This window comes from Grus americana, chromosome 4 (assembly GCF_028858705.1).
Source record: "Grus americana isolate bGruAme1 chromosome 4, bGruAme1.mat, whole genome shotgun sequence".
NCBI classification, from domain to species: domain Eukaryota; kingdom Metazoa; phylum Chordata; class Aves; order Gruiformes; family Gruidae; genus Grus; species Grus americana.
The window spans coordinates 3,451,221-3,470,272 of record NC_072855.1 but is presented as its reverse complement, the minus strand read 5'-3'; the positions used below and the strand labels follow the sequence as shown (position 1 = coordinate 3,470,272).

Sequence of the window (19,052 nt, the reverse complement as noted above, 5' to 3'; positions counted from 1 at the left end):
CTCCCTCTGGTCCCTGACGGCTGGACAGACTGAGCTCAAGTCCTACTCTCCGCACGCAGACCCCAGTGCAGCCATCGGTCCTTGCAGACCTCCCAGGAGAGCAGCCTGGGGACACCATGCCCCACGTGTCCTCAGACCGCGGTGACAACGTCATGGGGCCGTGCCGCAGGACTGGTCCGGATCCGTGGAAAGCCCTTGCTCGTGCACCATCCAGCTGCAGCATCCTCTGCCCAAACCCTGCCAGCAGATTTGGGCTGGACCGTTTTTCCCTCGCCAGCCCTTCACATGAAGCCCGGCAGGGCACGGGAGCCAGTACATGTCCCTGTAGCTCAGCGCTGACTGCACTGACCAGCTGGAGAAAAACCGTTTGTCAGTAAGGGCCAAACTCGTTCTTCCTTCAATGTGGGTAACAGACGGGGTGGTGCCATCAGCTGCTGCGCACCACTGGTCTTCATGGAGTTCTGCATCCAACTCTGGGGTCCCCAGCACAAGAAGGACATGGAGCTGTTGGAGCGAGTCCAGAGGAGGCCATGGAGATGATCCCAGGGCTGGAGCACCTCTGCTATGGAGACAGGCTGAGAGAGTTGGGGTTGTTCAGCCTGGAGAAGAGAAGGCTCCAGGGAGACCTTAGAGCCCCTTCCAGTCCCTACAGGGGCTCCAGGAAAGCTGGAGAGGGACTGGTGACAAGGGCAGGGAGTGACAGGCCAAGGGGAATGGCCTGAAGCTGCAGGAGGGCAGATGGAGATGAGATGTGAGGCAGAAATCCTTCCCTGTGAGGGTGCTGAGGCCCTGGCCCAGGTTGCCCAGAGAAGCTGTGGCTGCCCCTGGCTCCCTGGCAGTGTTCAAGGCCAGGTTGGATGGGGCTTTGGGCAACCTGGGCTAGTGGAGGGTGTCCCTGCCCATGGCAGGGGGTTGGAACTAGATGGGCTGTGAGGTCCCTTCCAACCCAAACCAGTCTGGGGTTCTGTGATTCTGTATGTGCCAAGGACAAAGGCTGTGTGCGTGGCCAGCAGCGCTCCTCTCCACCAGCCATGGCTCCAGGATTCACCCCGCGGTGCTGAGGGCTGGCTAGCATGGGAGGAACGGCAGAACCCGATCTCCGAGTGTATTTGTTTCCCAAATTTATCCTGTCAGCTGCTGGTGGTAGGTCCCTGTGGGGCCCCGGCTCTGCAGTCTCATCGTTGACACCAGGACTCCCAGGGAAAGGCAGCTCCAGCGTGTCCAGGCAAATCCCTGCCATGCGAAGTGGGGATTCCCACAGCGGGAATAAGGCTTCACTGGGTGAAAACATCCAGCAAACTGGCTCCCTGTCTCATCGCTCAGGCGTCCTGAGGTCAGGGCCAGCATCGTCTTCAAAGATGCTGCAAGTCCTCCCACGACAGCTGGTCACCGCATGCTGCACTCAAGCCACTGCCCTGGGAGACGAGGTCACAGCTGGGATCAGTCCATGACCTCACAGCGCCCGGAGACCCCCGCATCCCTCGGCGAGGCAGGGAAGCAGCGTCGCTCCCCCGCTGCAGGAAGAGTTTCCCACCATTACATCGCTGGCAGAGGCGATTTCACCGGGATGCGTGGGGCCGAGGGATGGAAACACCACGGGTAAACCATATGCACGGGTTTCTCATTACAAGCTCGCGGCTAATTGCAGCCGTTACAGCCCTGCCTCCTCTCCCTGCCTTGCCCACCGCCAGATCTGGCCGTGCCAGGCTTCGCCCGCCCGGCTGGGGAAGGAGAAGGAAGGTAAAGACTTTCTTTGTGCGTTAATAACATCCTCCAGACGAGCCCGAGCGCCTCAAACCTTGCGAGGAGCTCTGATAAGGATGAGATGAGTCACTGATGTACCCGAGATCCTGAGCTCAATAAACGGCTGCAGCTCATGACGCACGTGCAGGCAGGCAGCGCGCACGCCGCCATCACGCCGGACATTGCTGGGTTCCTGCTGCGCGGCGCGGGTGCGGGCTGGTCTGTCTGCTCCCGCCGCCCGCTCCGTCTGCCATGGCGGGAAGGGAAAACGCGTCGTCCTCGGGGCAACGAGAGCTCGTCCCGACGAGGTGACGCCAGCCGGCTGACATCCCGGTGCTGGGGGGTGATGTCATTGCTCTCGCAAGTGATGTCGAATCCCTGGGGATGGGGACAAGGATGGGGACAGGGACGGGTCCTGCTCCCCCCATGCAGCCGGCCGGGAGCGGGCGCTGGCAGAGGTGACCAGAGCAGGCCGGTGCCCGCTCACACACACTGTGGTGCCACCTCCTGCCCCTCTGCGTCACCCCTCCCGGCCCCGCTGCCACCCCCTGACATCATCTGCCACCCCCTGACATCATCTGCCATGTCACCACCACCCCGGCCCCGCTGCCTCCCCTGTCCCCGCTGCCACCTCACGCCCGCCGTGTCACCCCTGTCCCCGCAGCGCTCACGTCCCCACTGCACCTCCCCATGTCACCCCCGTCCCCCCTCCACGGCCTCTCCACCCCCCGCCGTGACGTCACCCCATCGCTCCGCCCCGGGGCGCGGCGTGGCGCAGGCGCAGTGCTGCCGGCGAAGCGTCGCGGCGGTGCCCGGCACCGGGCGGGGGCGGGGTGGGGCGGGGCGGGGCCGCCTCCATCCGGGTCCCTCCCCGCCGCCGGGCAGTGCGGGCGGCGCGAGCCTCGGCGGGACAGCGGCGGGTGAGTGTGGGGCGGCCGCGGGGCGGCCGCGGGGCGGCGGGGGCCCCCTGGGGGGCCGGAGGACCGGGCACCCCCTCCCCGTGCACCGCTCTGTGGGGCCGGGCCCCCCCTCCGGCTCCTTGTGGGGCAGGGTCCCTTCCCGGTGCGTTGTTCTGTGGGGCAGGGCCCCCCCCTCCGGCCCCCTGTGGGGCAGGGCCCTTCTCCCCGTGCACCGCTCTGTGGGGCAGGGCCCCTCCTCCGGCTCCCTGTGGGGCAGGGCCCACTTTCCCTATGCACCGCTCTGTGGGGCAGGGCCCGTCCTCCAGCACCCTGTGGGGCAGGGCCCCTCCTTGCACACCGCTCTGTGGGGCCGGGGCTCCCCCTCCTCAGCAGCCCCCGTGGGGAACAGGCTGCCCTCCCTCTCAGCTCCACAGCTCTCCATGGGGCAGGGACCCCCGCAGGGACAGAGGGCTGTGCCCTGCAGGACAAGGCCTGTCCCTGCTGCCCCCCATGCAGACCCCTATAGGGCAGGTCCCCCTCAGGGTGACCAGGGTGCCATAAGGTCCCTGCTTGGGACCCATAAGGTCCCCACTTGTGGGGCAGAGGGGACAGCCCACAGGAGGGGGCAGCGGGGGCTGGACCATGGCCTGGGACCGCATCGCCCGGGGCTGACAGAGGAGGGGGCTGGGGTGGTGCAAAGGGACGGGGGACGTGTCCCCACCCAGCGCCCATCCTGCCTGGGCCCCCTTACGAGGGGGAGCTCCTGGGGGTCCCATGCTTGGCTCAGGGTCCCCTGGGTCACCCCTGTTCCCAGTAGCTGCTGGTTTGGATGCAGACATGTCCTCTTGCTTTCCTGGGGCTGAGACAGGATGCTGCGGGTTTCTTTGGCTTTAAGAAAAAAAAAAAAAAAACACGACACCCAGAAATGGGAAAAGCTGCTTTTTGGAGTTAAACGGGGCAGCTGTTCCTGCCGTACGGGCACGTACGGAGCCCTCCCAGCATCCGCCGCTTCACCCGCTTTGGCAGGGGATGTGCATGGGTCCCACGGGACTGAAAACTGACGGGTAAAATTGCACCTCCTGGGGTTTTTGAGCTTTTTTTCTTTAGTTTAGCCTGTCTTTGTTTTAGCCTGGGTGTGTGGAGGAGAGCACCTCCATGGGTCCGGTGGCCCCACACACCTACAAGCAGTGCCGGATCCTTTGGATGTGCCAGCGTGTGTGTCTGGGGGTTATTTCCCCGCTCTCTTGCGCACCTTTGGCAGGAGGTTTGGATGACATCTTGCTCTGGCACGCTCCTCTCCTTTGATCTCGAGTTTCCTGCCATGTATAACGTGTTCGGCAACACGCGAACCCGGCTCTGTGGCTGCCGGCGAGGGCGATGTGGGTGCCTCCTCACCCCGGTTTTCCCCGGCCGGCTCCTGCCGACAGCTTTCCTTTGTCTCGGCTGCTGCCAGGATGGGCTCTCGCAGCCCAAGGATGCTCTGATCGGAGCAAAGACAAGCACAAAAAACCCCCCGTCCCTTTGTTTCCAGCCGTTTGCGGGCTCAGCTGATTTTATGCAGTGTTTCGTGTGCCCAGGCAGATAAACTGACTACTCACATCTCTCTTTTTTTAATTTATTTATTTTATTTTTTCTGGGTTATTTTGGATGATGTAGTTTGCAGGAAACATATCCCAGCTGCAGGCCGTGCCGGAGGGATGCAGCAGCTTCCTAGAAACCGGGTGAATTAGCCAGAAGTGTAACTGGAGCATCTCGTGGTTGTCCTCTTGCGTCTCCTCGGGTGAGCAGGGACATAAGCTCTCACACTAAAATCCAGCTTCACCAACCCTTCTCCTTGCTCGTGGGTGGAAAAGGTTGGCCCAGGTTTGCATGACCTGCTGCCAACAGCAGCTTTTGGGGCCGGTGAGGATGGAGGAAGGTGAACGAAACCCAGGTCCAGGCTCAGACCCGACTGACTTGATGCCTGAAACAAACCTTTTTTTTTTTTTTTTAATGCTTGACCTGTAAGAAAGCAAAATACAAATTTTAATATTATTATTATTTTTTAGATTCCTGTTATTGTTTCAGTTTCCATGGGTGTTCGGTTTGATAGTGAGACTGTAGCCTGAGTTCATATTCACGCTTTTTTTTAATGACGGGTGTAAACAGAGGTACCTTGAGCGTGTCAAACAGCCCCTGAGTAAATCAGGTTATTTGCTCTATTACTTTATTCATACAGGTTAGATGCTCCAGCTGATGCATCTAGAGTGCTGTGCCATCTGGAGCAAAAAATTAAATACAAATTTGGCCCCCAGCCCGGAAAAATAACAAGCTTTTGCCTCCAATAACTGGCGGCGGAAGAATATGGCCCCTGACAGAAGAAATGCTTGGGGGCAACATGGAAGGAACCCAAAATGCACTAATTGGGGTATTTAAAACACACAAAAAAAGGAAGAGAAATCTTTCCAGCCCTGCGTGCTGAAAGCAGCCAGGAGGGATGGCGGGATCCAGTTACCCAGTCATGGGGCTGATGCCCACGGGTGAAGGTCCTGGTCCTGAGCAGGTGGTGGAGCTGCTGGAGGTGAGGGTGGTGATGACCTCCTGGGTCTCCCGGTCTTGCTGTCAAAGGAAATCCCCTCCACAACCTCCCAAAGTTCCACTTGACCACCTGCTCAGCTCAGGTTTGCTTGTTTTGTCCCTGCTCAGCCTGGTAAAAGTTTATGCCAAGGATGGTCCTCTGGCTAGGACGTTCCTTCTCATCTTCAGCTGGGTTTGGACAGTCTAGATCTGCTCGTTGGGTTGCTTGTAGTGTTGTTTAGTCCAAGGCTGTCTCAGATTTGGGGGACTGGCTGTGGACGTGGGTAGGCCACGGTGGTGCCTCTTGCTTGTACAGCCCGGGCTCCAGTCCACTTGCAACTGGAGATACCTGTGATGGACCAGCTGTGAAGGACACCTTGGTCAACGTGCTCTGGATGTTAGTGGCATCTGTCCAAACTTCAAATAAGAGACTGTGTGCTAAATTGGAAATGGGATGATGACTGCTGGTTGTTACTGCCGTTCTTGGCCAGAGGATGGTCCTGGCCATGTCCTGGGGAGGAGGAGGTTGAGGGTTACCTGGCGAGGAAGCGGCAGAGCTGCTGGTGGGGTGTCTCCAGACCGTGAGACTGAGCCTGGAGGTTTTACCCAAGAAAGACTGGTGTTTCCAGCTGATGTCCTGGACTAAATGATGTGTGGGATGATAAGAGGACACCTGGCTTTTCCTAGGAGGGCTTTCAAGCTCATGGATCGCCTCTCCACATTGTTCCCTCTTGGGTCATCCCTCCCAACGGCCCAGCCATCGCCTCCGCATTGGCTGTATGGCAGAAGATATGTTCAAGTGATTGGCTTGTACCCAATAAAATACCACCTGGATGTTGAAAAGGTGGAGTGAGGCCCAGCTGGGTATGCTTATCTCCTCCTGTTCCCAGCACAGTGACCCGAAATGCTTCTGCGATGGGATGGCAGGGCTTAGCATGGCTGGGACAAGGTCCTCTCCCACTGGGTCAGACTCTACAGTAAACCCAGGCAACCCCATCCCTCGGGCCGGTGTAGGAGGTGCAGATGCTTCTGGTGGTCTTCAGCCACCTTGGAACTGTCGATGTCAAAGCCTGGAGGGTGGTTTGTTGGGTTTGAAGCTTCCCCTGGTCTTTGAGCGTCTCACTCTCAGCTGTGGTTGGAGTTGCTGAGCTGGGTTTCTGTTTATTTTTGTTTCCTGCAATTATTCATCATAAAACTGTTGTTGACATAAGATAACGTCTGCCTGGCGCAGACTTCCCTCCCCTGTCCCTTCGTAGCGACGTTGCCCTGAAACTGCTCAGGCTTGGTCTTGGGAGTGGCCACCCTGCCCACATCCCCGCCCTGAGTCACTGGCAGCACTTTAAAATGACATCAGCGATGATGTGATGCGAGGCTTATCTGCAAGAGAGCTCAGCTGTCACATGACCCCAGTGGTGCCTCTTGCTTGGTTGAGAAATGCAGGTGATCCCATCAAAACACACCTGAGGAGAGGATGGAAAACCCCCGCGGCTTCACGGTAGGGATGGGCAGAGGTGATTTGCTTCCGAACTTGAGGAATGGCAAAATCTCGGCATCTTCTCCACGGGGGGAGTGGTACCCGGTTCCCCCCATCCCAGGATGCAGCAGTACCTGAGTGCTGGCTGGGGATGGAGCTACATCATTTTCGGATGCTTTTCCCTCACTGGAGCGATGACACGGGCCATCCAACGTGTCGTTTTTCTACCTGTATGGCACATTTAATTTCCATCAGAGAAAAAAAAGAAACCTCAAGAGTTCCAACCACTCGTCAAGGGCTCCTGTGCCCTGTTAATGAGCTGATTAAGGTGCCGGGGGGATGATGACGGGAGGAAAGAGCAGCCACCCAAAGCACCTCAAAAGGATGCCAGCAATAGCATTGCCGGTGAGGATGGAGTGGCTGTGAAGCCCCCAAGGTTGCGAAGAGCGGTGGCAGGAGGGGAGAAGACAACCTCTCTGCTCCGAGAGAAGCAAAAAGCCTCACCGCTGATGCATGGACGGGTGGTGGGAGCTGGGTGCCAGAGCCGACGGACCAAATTAGCTGCGAGCAGCTGCCTCGGCGTAGCCGAAGGCTGTGAGGTCTCGGGTTGCTCCGACGCTGGAGCTAAAACTGGATCAGCCTTCAGAAAAAACGGGCAGGATGCCGAGAAGCAGGAGGAGGAGGAGCGAGGGCTGGGCTGCGGGAAGCCCAGGCAGGGAAGTCCTCCAGCCAGTGGCTTTTTCTGCTCCAGCTCCAGGATTGTGAATGTGAGAAGCAAGTGGGGAATAACTTTTCCTGGTTTATTTTTTTTTATCCCCGTGGAGGATTAATCTTGCCGCTAATACAGCTTTTAACTTGCAAAGCGCCTTAGAGGAAGCAATGTCAGGAGTACGTTTGCAAGAGAGAAACTGAAAGTGCCAAGCGGGGAGGGCAGCCGCCTGCCTGACTTCAGCCATCGGCCAGCTCGGGCCCGTTATCGCTTTCCCTGCCTGGAAATAGTGGGCGTGTATCCCGGCTTCTTGCCTTGGAGAGTATTTCGGGGAAAATATAAGAGCTCTGGGACTGTGCAGATTCCCATTCTGGGAATCCACAAGCTTGGAGGTAGGTGGTTTCGACTCTTCAGTTGGTCCGTTTGAAGCCAAGAGGAGCAGCCCGGCAGGTAAGAAGATGGGTGAAGCCAAATTACTCATTAAAACTGGGTGGGAGTGAGCACAGTCTCCCACCTGACTGCTTCCAACTAAAATAAATTCATCCGAGCGGAGTGTCGTGCCTCCTCCCCCCGTGACCGGGCTCTTCGTCCTTGCAGCCTGCATGAAATTAAATTGCCAGCGTACCGTAAGGATCGAATTAAACTTCTCTCCATGCAGAGCTTTCTCGCAAGGAGGCAAATATTTCCGCGGTGCTTTAAAGACTCTCATTTTTCTATTGTTCTGTATAAAACCCGTTGCCAGGCCGGGCTTCCCCTGGGGCGGTTTCCTGGCTCATTGGTTATTAACGCAGCTGCGGGCTTGTTTGTTGTTTTTTTTTGTTTTGGTTTGGGTTTTTTTTTGGGGGGGGGGGGGTTGGTTTTGGTTTTTTTAGCTTTTTAGCTGAGAAGTGCTCAATTAAGACCCAGCATCTCACTCTCTTGGCATCTGAAATAAAAGATGAGGCTTTTGGAGACTCTGTGATGGTGGTGACCATCCAAAGTGGGATGGGATTGTGCAGCGTCAGGTGGTTTTGTGGCTGAATAAATAGTGATAATCTCGCCCGAGAGCTGACTGGAGCCTGTCCGCTGGCGCTCGCGTAGGTCGACTGTCTCAGCCAAGCCCTCCAGCCCGGTCTCGCTTTTGCATCAGCACCAAAAAAACCCCCTCGCATTGCGCTGAGCATAATTCAGGGGCGGTGTTTTGGGAGTAAAAGCAGGAAAAATGGATCGTTTTCTCAGCTGGGGCTTTGTCTGGGGGATGTTGAGTTGTCGTGTGCTCCCAGCCGCCCTCGGGGCTTCCCTCTCGCATCTTCCCCCTCGCATCTGCTGCACCATCTCCTTTTTTGCATCTCCTGCAGCGTCTTCCCCCTCGCGTCTGCTGTTGATTCAGCAGGAGGAGTGGGGCAGGGTGGTGATGGCGAAGAGCTGAGATGCGTTGCAGCTGGGTGAGAGGGATGGGGCTGGAGATGAGCCCGGCATCGGGTGGTTTATTCCAGTCTGGAGGAGCCTTGGATGCTAAAGCTGGGAGCGGGAGCATTGCAGGGAGTTAGGAGTTGGGCTGTGTGGGGATGGTGAGTGTTTTCCCAAAGCCAATGGAATGTTCTGTGCCTAAGGAGAAAAAAAATACGGTACCCCATTAAAATGGGCTGGAGAGGAGGGATTCTGCTGCCGTCCCATCAGGCATCTCCGGAAGGAGTGTTTTTAAGACAAGCCTTGATGAGATTGAGTCTTGTTTTAAACTGATCTTTAAACTTAAATCTCTTTACATTTCTTTTTTGGACAAAATTTAGAAGAGGAAAGAAGTAAGCACTACCAAAAATTTGCTTGCTTTGTTAGAAGACTTCTGTTTTCTAACAAAAGTGACGTTTCCTGACTGAAGGATCACCTGAATCCTTTTTGCCTGAAGCCTCCTTTAGGTTTTGATTTAGTTCAGCTATTAACATTTCTCTTAAGAGCCAGAACATAAAACTTTGGAGCAAACTCTGGCTGGTATCAAACAAACAGGTTGCACATCACCTGCTTCATCTTCTAAATCAAACAATTTATTCTTTAATATTATAAATTATTCATCGCAAGCATAGCAGCAGGTGCTGGACTGTTTATGTGAGGATGCTGCATTATATTTTTCCACCTTAATAACACGAGTCCTTGCTGCAAAGCTGCGTGGACGAAAGTTGCTGCGAAGCTGGGGAAAACTTGAGTTTTGTGTGAATTATCCAGTTTGCCGCTTAGAAGTTTGCCCTCTTTTTTTCTTATTATTCAGATAAAGTTTGCCTTAGCCAGTGCAGAACAAGTCAGGGATTTGAGGGCGTTGTGGGGTTTTTTTAGCTGGAGCATTATTCCTGTAAGAGCGGGACCCCAAAAACAGGATAGGATGCCCTGTTGAGGTGCTCGCCTGGGATGGGATCCCACCTTTCGATTGCAGCTGGGCAAGACGTTCGGGGTCTCCTCAGACACCAGCATCGCTCCGGACAACCCTCTGTAGCACTGAGATGCAAATTCCCCTTTCCCACCCCAAAACCGGCCCCGGTGAGGATTTCTCAGCAAGGACTCGCTGTGTGGCAGCCATCTCTGCGGGCTGCTCTCCGCTTTTGTTTACATCTGGTCGAAAACTTCTTAAATTTACTGGCGAGGGAGTAATTCTAATCCTTTTCAATGAGATCAACGGATTAGTGTCTCAGATGCTTATAAAATTGCAAGGATTAGCCGAGCCTTTTTTTTCCCCCCCTTTTCTCTCTATGCCGTGTAACCTCATCGCTGCGTTTTAAAAGGGGATCTCTGTGCTGTTACTAAGAGCTGAACCAATTTATAGGAGTCTTTGCAAATCAAAGCGTTTAAAAACAATATCTTCATCCTCTCCCTGACTCCTTCTGGCTTTTTGTGCAATATTAGGGTGGTTTTTTTTCTTTTTTCCAGTGTCCCTGGCAGCAAACCACGGTAGCCGTTCAGCAGATACATTGGGTTTGCGTGGCTTGGCTGCGTTGCGGCACCTGTGCGGGTAAGTAGGGAGCTGACCCGAAAGCTTTCCTTGGTAGAGACTTGCAAAATCATGTATTGAGATGAGCAGATCCTGAAAACGATGTTATTTCATGAGGTTGAACCCTTATTGCAAAGGATTCGGGCTTTCGTGGTCCATCCCTGGAGGGGAACGGCGCTTCTGGGTCGACGGGATGTGCTCACCCCAGTTGTTGGGAGCAATGGGAGCGGGATGAAAGTCCACGCACCCCGCATTCCTGCATCCTCTTAATTGTCACCTGCGCTTTCATTAGGACGTGATCGCTAACCGGCTGGCATGGAGCTAACGCAGAGGAGGGTTTAGTTAAACCCTGTTGCTCTGCCTCATCTTGCAATATCGCCCTGTGCCTTTGCCCGCAGGGTATTTTTTAAATGCCTTTTCTCTTGGGTCGATGGCTGCGCAGTTGCTTGACCTGCAAGAGCGAGGCAATCCCAAACTGTCGAGTGGTAGGAGCTCCAAGCCAGGAATTTCTGGCCCCAACCCAATATACTTTCAGAGGCAAGCTTTTAAATATATACAAAGACAAGCTCATAATTTCCACTATACTAATGAGGCCACGGCGTTTTCATTGAAATGTGCCAGTAGCCGCCACGGTGGTATTTTAGCAGCCTTGTACTGTGAATCCAAATGTGATTTAACATGGCAGCCCCCGCAGAGTGGAGGAAAACCGGCTTCTCCCGCTGAATTTCAATGATGCTTCTCGGCGCCGCTACCCGAAAATCCCCATGGCAGTGGGCCCTTTCCTTGCGTTTCATCTCAACATGGGTTTTCCCCTCAAATGCCATCGTTTTGGTGAAGATGGGGAAGGGTAAGAATGGGTTGAGAGAGGGGAAAATGATATTAGAGGAGAGGAAAGTCTTGGTTTTAAAGACTGGTTTTAAAACATGTGCAGCTGGCTGGTGCGAGGCAGCAATTTAATAACCAGACTCGCTGGAAGTATCTTTAACTCGTAGTAAAAAATGAAAGCGAGGGCTCTCAGGCATCATGTGCTCTCTTGACCTTTAGAAAGACACTCGAGGCAGCCTGCCTGCTTGTTGCTAAGCCGACTTGTTAATGCCACTCATATATTTTGCCTTCTAGTAGGCGATTCAGCGCCTGGGAATTTGTAAAGATCCAACAGCAAACTATTACACGCCTGAAAGTCGCGTTGGTGTTTTTCAGCTTTGGTGCCGGAGGAGGCCCCAGTAGCCTTGAAGCGGTCGGAAAATATTTAGCAGGTTTTGTTCAGTTGGCTGCAAGAAAAATGCAAACTTTAAATAACCCTCTCAAAAGTTGTTTGGTTTTTATTTTTAAATGAGTTCCTGCATCAACAGCACACCCGTAACTTGGGGTTTTACTTATTTAGGGCTCAATTAATGAGAAAGAAGCAATGTCCTTCGGTGTTGAAACTCTGTGCCACAGAGGAGGGGACGTGTACGTTGGGTTTATGCGTATTTATCTCCATCAGGTATCTCGCATGGCCATGCGAGTCTGGAAGTGGAAATTTTTCCATTTCCAGCTAAATTTTGAGGGTTTTGCGATCCTTGCAGCCACCTTTCCTTGTGCCGATCCCATGGGAGTGAAGCAGTTTGTGTCCCGTATCTATGTGGCTCTGGGGAGGGTGCTTTTTTTGCTGGAAATAAAGCATTGCAAAATCCTCTCGGTCTCTGTTAGCAGACCAGAAGGAATGATTAAAAAAAAAAAAAAAACTCCCCCAAAACCCAATACTTTTGTTAAAACCAGAGGAAGGGTGGGCCGACTGCACAGCTCGTTCTTCTGTAATTATTGGGGAAAATAGCAAACGGCAGTGACGTGGCATTAGTGTAAATTCCCAGCAGGCTGAGGTTTGGGTTTGTTTGGGTTTTCCTGAAGGCTCTTTAACGCTGTCAGCATCTTAAAATACAAACCTTGCAGAATTGGTGTGGGCTTTGGGGGACGACTCCTCTATAGGATTTGTTTTAGTGACTTTTTTCCGGTATCCAGACACCAGTTTTTTCACTCTTTGCATCCAGCTGCCTCTTCACCTTAATTTTTACCGCAAATATAAATGGTGCAATTAAAAGAGTCTGCAGAGAGCATTCCTGAGGACTGAAATCCAGGATCCGGGAGCAGACGGCAACAGCATAAAGAGGAATTCTTCCCTCCCTTGGCCTCATGCTGCTTTTCCACCGCAAGGCTTTACAGCCATCTGGATCCCCTTTCAGATTATGCCCCCCCAGAAAAAAAATCCATAACCTAGCAACCTTATTTAGTGTAAACGAGAGCATTATGCCTTCCTGCATCCCAAATTGCTCTTGGCTCCTCTTGCTGCCTTTATAGGGTGGCTGCTGGCAGCTGTGATTCCCATCACCGGCGCAGGGTGCCTACCTCCAGGAGGACTTTGTAGGGATTATTGATCCCTGGATGTTGCACTGATTTTTTTTTTCCCATTAAAGGAGCTTAGGAAACAGGGGAAAAAGGGTTTCAGGAGGGCATTTAGTCCATCTGCTTCTCAATATAAAGAGACGAGAAGGCTTGTCACTCTTCTGCTCTGCAGAAAGCAATTGGCTTTTGTTCAGCCTGAAGATGACTTGATTAAAGTGAGATTTTCTTCCAGATGTGATATTTCGGGAGCCCCCATTGCTTCCCCCAGCTCTCAGTGTCATCACCCAGGAATTTGCAAGTTCCCCAGAGCACTTAACACCAAGTTCTCTGTTCCGGCCCTTCAGTGGCGTAGGCTGAATGTTTCTCACGGGGGTTTCCGATCCGCTTTCCCCAAGGAACCCATTAATTGGGAAGAACTCTGCAAACGAGGAAAAGCAACCGCAAACGAAGGGCAGAAGATAATTTCTACCAAATCAAGCAATAGTGGCAGGGGGGGCCGCAACATGTGGCGTGAAGCTGCCCACCCTACACTGGTGCCTGACTTCAGCCCTGGCTTTTGGTGCTTGCTTGGTCTAAAATACTCCTGTTTTTAATAACATGCATGTAATTAAATTTTTTAGCACCTGAGCTACGTGGTATGGGGTGATGCTGCTCCGTCGAGTGCTGCGGCAGCAGGCGGGGATGGAGGCAGCGATGGGGTGATGTGATCCCATCACCGCCACCCCGTACAGGGTACCAGGGCGCTGCTGCCTTCTGCTTTCACCACTGTGAGTATGAACAGGGCCGGGGGCAGGAGGAGGCAGCGGCGCATCCTTTCCCACCGTGCTTTCGGGAGGAAGAGTGAGCTCAGCGGGCCATGACGTTGGATCTGGGATGGAGTCGCGTGCCAGGAAAAGTGGGGAAAAAAAATAGAAAAATTCCACAGGGCCAAAGGGAAAAAATTCCTCAAGTGTTATTTCATCGCCGAGAAGCAAAATGAACCGTACTCGTGCAGCTTGTGTGGGCGTTTCAAAGCAAGAAGCTGCCGACTCCGCGTCAAAACCTCCTGATAAGTGATTTCCATTTCTCATTTCTGTGATCCGATGGGAGCCAAGCAGGGCTTTCCTTCAAACTCTGCTTTCCCCCTCCTGCAGACCGGATTAAAAAGCGCTATTGATTTTTATTTTTTTTTTTCTGTTTGTTTTTGCCTTTTTTCCTGGAACTTGCAAAATCAGCCCTGAGCAAACCTCTGGTTTGCCTTTCCAGTGGCGCTGCACGAAAGCACTTGACTTTAAACTCTACAATGGGAGCTGCAGCTGACCTATTTTCTTCATGTTTCTCTTCCAACGGTAGCAAAAACATTTTCACATTTGAAGGTGCTCTTTGGTATTAAGGTCGTGGGATCATTTGTCTGTTCAACTCTCTAGAATTAAACAAACTTGCTGAAAGTTGCAGCTGTACCGGTTGCGCTGCAGGGTGTTTCTTTCATTATAAAGGTTTTTCTATTTTTTCCCAGTGGCCGATGGCTTTGTCGTGTTGTCACATCGCTCTGCCCCAAGGCACTGGAGAGGGTTAAGGATTCGTGCTCAGTGTCGGCCAGCCAGGGAACGCAGCCAGGAAATTTCCTGATTTCAGTTCAAAAAAAGCATCGGATTCACTCTCAGGGAGAAGGGATCAAAGGTTTGAAGCAGTTCTTAGTTGGAGGTCAGTTTGATTTCTTGGTTGTCCAGGCACATGACAAAAATCCACCGCCACCCCCCAAACCTGCACGCAGCTGAAATGGGTAAAATAAACAGGTTTTGTTCCATTTGAGACCCGAAAGTTTCCTCTGTTCCCCAGCTGCAGCACCGGACAAGCTTTGCTGGATCTCAGTATGACTCTGCCCCATAGTGTAACGGATCACAAGGATTTTGGGATGCTGACATTGCCAGCCTTGTGTGAAAAGACCCTGGGCTCTCCGTTCCCGGCACGCTCTGCCATGCGGTCATTAATCCCGCTAATCAATAACGCTGCTGAGCCGTGTGCTGTCGCTCCCGCTCCTCCTCTGCTCGCTGCCGGCTTTTTGCGGTGAAGGCGGTGGGTCCGGTTGGACGCTTGGAGCCGGTGCTGGATGCGGCCGGGCTGTGGCCTGACAACATCCCCACAGTAGCATCATAGCTCTACTACGTAGCATGCCGAGATTTCTTTTCCTCTGTTTTCGTCCTGGTTTTGGATGACAAAGGACATCACTCCTGGCCAGAGCAGCGCTGAGATTTCCCCCCGCTCCATCCCAGGCGAAGGCGATGCAGCCGCGTGGCGTCTCGGCATCTCTCGGGCGGCAGCGATGCTGGTTTTGGGGGCTGGCTCTGCAGCTGCTTGCGATTTTTCCCACCACCGCGCTGCGGATCCTTGAGCTGGACCAGCTCCAGAGGTGGAGCTGAAGGAAATTCCTTCCAGCTGCTTGAGGTCAGGGCTTCGCTTTTCTTTTGGGGTTCACAAGGGGGTTTATTTTTGCCTGTGAATTAAAAGCAGGCATCTCTCGCTGCTGCTTTTTAAACACTTGGAAAAATCTTTTTTTTTTTAAAATGTTATCCTATTAGGCATAGCCATTAAATAACCTTCAGGTTGTAAATTTATTGCAAGGGAAGAATACTGGCTTTGCAATACAACTTTAGGGTATTTCAGAAAGGTCTTGTCAGCTGCTCACAGTTTAACTTTCAACCAAGTTAATAACCATTTTGGTTAAACGTGTATAAAACACGTTGCAGACTTGCGTAACACCTTTGAAACTCGAGATGCAGTTCGTGCCCGCTTGAAATCTTTCCCATCGATAAAATATTTCAGCTTGGAGTTTCGCCACGGCTTAGCATTTTCTGTTCCCTGAGATTCGTGGTGTCGATTGGGTGACAGGAACTTGCGTGTGTCCGGATTCACTGAGTTTTTAAAGCTCGGTATTTCCTGGAGATGGGTTGGCTTTGCCAGCTTGGCTGGTGGGATGCTGCGGGCGCTCAGACCACCAGCTCTTTCCAGTTGTCTCAGTTAATGGTTCAGGAGGTTCAGACCAGCCTGGGTTTGCATTGAATCCCTGTTGAGGAAGTTGTTAATCTCAAAAACATAAGGTAAATCCCTCTGGAAATGGGGTTTTATTTACGACAGCAGAGGCAGAAACTACCCCTCCGCCCAGTGCGTGGACTACATTTAGGCACAATGCACAGCACTCGCATGGCCCCTTTGTGTGCTGGTGTTATAAATAAATAATAATAAAATAAAAAAAGCACGAGTGGCTTCTTTTAATAAGTAGAACCCAGAGAAGGAGCGCACAGTTCAAATCCATGCGACAAAGCAGCAAGAAAGAAAAAAATTGCGGCGTTCAGCCTGTGAATGATGCTCATGGCATCACCCGCAGAGGACCAGCAGCATCCCTGGTATCACCCCCCGGCCTCGGCGACCGTGGTTCTCCTGCCTCGCTGCCCTCCTCCCTGCCTCAGTTTCTCTACCTGTAAGAAGATAATTGCCTCCTTTATTAATCCCTTTGAGATGTCCAGATGAAAGCTCTGGGTAAGAGGTTGACCTTGATTATTAAGCGCATTAAGTGCTTGCTATGATTATAATAGGGATTAATTTGGCTAGGTGGCTTATTTAGGTTTACCTTTAACAGCCCAACTTGTAATCAAACCACTGCAAAGCCGGCAAGTTAATGCTGACCTGTAGCACTTCACTTCCTGACTGCTGGATATGCCATTAACCGTAACTTGGCTTTTAATTAAAAGCTCGGTTTTGTAGTCATCGAAGAAACGGGGCTGCGCTCAGCCCCGTGTGACTGATTCATTGGAGGGTGTAACGAAAGGGGAGGCACGGAGCTTGGGTCATTGTTTGTGGCGTTGCCATCCCCAGCTCTTGCTGCATCCCCACACCCAGCCCTATCGCGAGGACACTGCTGTTCCTTTTTATTTTTGCAAGCTGTCGTATCGTTAAATAAATACCCTCTGCTGTTCCTTCCGTGTTGCAGCCTGGGAGATTCAGATTTTTCTCTCCTTTGCTTTAGTTGAAGGTGTTTGCAATATATATATCGCATATATTTGCAACATATTGCAGTATAAAGAAATATCCATGGGTGCGCATATATATATATTTATATATTTACTTTTTTTTTGTGCATACTTCCTAGCCCTCGATGTTTAGCGGTCCTCTCCCTGCAATTTCATGCTCTACAAGGTCTACAGGACCTGATGGACCCAATTGCAGTGAGAGACCCTGGCAGAAATGGGTGCCTGCCCAAATTCCCCACTGTCTCTGTCCCCACAGCAGGTTGATTTTATAGACGAGGAGCAAGTTGGCATCTTCCCCACTGCTGCTAACCTCATGCTGCAAGAGAGGGTCCCATCCAGCCCTGAGGAAATCCTCCCCTCTGTAAGGGTTCTGTGGTACCAACCCACTTTTCTCCGGGCAGCTCGTGCCCCCCATCCCAGGGGCGGTGGGTGCCCCAGGAGGGGCATCTGCCTGCACTGAAATGCCTTGGCCAGGGAGAGAGCAACAGGGAGGCTTTTGTTCTGCACCAGAAACTTTTCATCCTTCTTTACGGCTCCTTTTTTATTTCTTTTGGCTGCGCTCTTGCAAATCTGAAGCAGATTAAAATACAGTTCCTTCCCCCAACTCTGCTAGAAAAAAAACCCAACCCCAATGCTTGGCTGCTTAAAATCATCAGATTTCAGTGAAGTCTTTTAAAGTTAACAGTTTCCTGCATCCTGCGCAGGCTAACTTATTTTTTACCTCTAACCTCCATCTTTTTTGCCATAATGTTTCTCAGCTGTTGCAGCAGGAGGGAGGGAGGACCAGGGTAGCTCCAATGTGGAGAAGGTTATTTCACACGGGGGTTGGATGAATCTGGTGTGGGACTCCCTGGACTTGCACCGTAGGGGACTGAAGGTTGTCCCCAGGAGGCAGAGCCCCTGTGGTATGGCTGGCAGGTAGGTCACGGCTGCATCGGTGACGTCCTTTTGGGGCAAAATCTTAGGGAAGTGGTACCATTGGAAGAAGAGAGTAGGATGCTGTGTGTTGGACGGAGCTTGGTTTCTACTGACCATTTGTTTGCTGTGGGCTGTGATGGTTTGTGGCTGTGGCTGAGGTCATGGGGACTGGTGGAAGAGCTCCATGGCTCCGGCTGGACACAACTGTAAGGACTTTTCCTGACTCAGTGAGATTTGCTGCCCTAAATGCAGCCTGGATCTTCCTTACCTGCCATCTCTGCTTTTGTGCTCGGTCCACTGCGGCATCTCCTGGTGGGAGAGCTGAACTGAAGCCCCTGGCTCTGGCACGAAGAGCATCACAAGTTCAAGGAGTTGTAAATGAAAAAAAAAATAATAGTCCGGTGCTGGTTTGTTTTGTTGCCTCTTCTCCAAGAGTGGTTTCTCCTTCCTTGCAAAAAATGACCCAAAGCTTCCTCAGACGGAAGACGTTTGATTTTTCTCTTGGGTGGTTGAGGAACTGGAGCCAGCCAACCTTGGCCAATGCCTTGGCCAATGCCAGTGACTATCAACACAAGCCCGAGGGCAAGCGGGGACAGCCTGAGCCTCGTCCTCCAACTGAAACATCCTTTGTCACGCGAGCGTGACCAAGGGGAGAGCCCCTGAACCGTCTAAAATCCCTTTGACCCAGCAAACGGCACGGAGATGAAAACCAAACCCAACCCTACGCAGCGACGCTGAGCTGCGTGTTCACTCTGCCGGAGCGGGGAACAAAGGTTTGGGGGCTGGTTTTGGCTTTTTTTAATTTATTTGCAAAGCAAAACAGCTCAGCTGAGCGGAGTAAGCGTTGGTGGAGGAGCGTGAGCTGCCGGGTGGTTGCTGTGCTATAAAATCCCATCCCCACCAGCGCTCGCAGGGGGGTGTGCCGGCTCCTCGAGCTCTTGTAGCATTTCCACGTTGGCCGGGAGAGTTTCTGAACATGCGTGTTGGTCTCTGGAGGCTTTAATCAAATCCAGGCTTTACCAGAAATCGCCTCGAAACTTCCAGCGAGCTGAGAAAACCAAAAGCAGCCGGAGCGAGGAGGCTCTCAGGCGGGCGTTCGGCGCCAGCGGAGATGCTGCCTTCGGCGAGGGGCGCGAGGAGGGCGCAGGCAAGGGGCTAGTGCCAGCAAAGCATCCGGGATGAAAGGTGAGTCTGCTCCCTGCGTAGCCGCTGGGGAGCACGTAATGTATATACGAGCAATGCATATATGATGGGAGGACAGAGGAAAGCCTGGGGGGTTCGGCAAAAAAGGAGTCTCAAGGGGGAAAGGAGATGCAGGAGTGAGGATGTTGCTTGGAGTGGGACGTTCAGAGGATGCTTTGATTTTTGGAGCATTGCTCCCTGGCAAGTTTGGGTTCAGGTCCTGCTG

The 19,052-nt window shown here is 52.8% G+C and overlaps 1 protein-coding gene across 6 annotated transcripts in view; it reads left to right on the top strand.

The window, feature by feature from the left end:
- The first annotated feature begins 2,591 nt into the window (after nt 1–2,591).
- The window catches only part of RNF24 (ring finger protein 24), a 30,527-nt gene continuing 14,066 nt past the window's right edge, over nt 2,592–19,052 (top strand). The window contains exons 1-2 of one of the 6 annotated variants that reach the window (XM_054824790.1): nt 2,622–2,663; nt 10,277–10,358. The gene's annotated coding sequence lies outside the window, so the exon portion shown is untranslated. Of the gene's footprint in view, nt 2,664–7,047; nt 7,832–10,276; nt 10,359–17,813; nt 18,830–19,052 lie in introns of those variants that run through there. The other 5 variants (XM_054824794.1, XM_054824795.1, XM_054824791.1 and 2 more) reach the window with 5 other exon arrangements.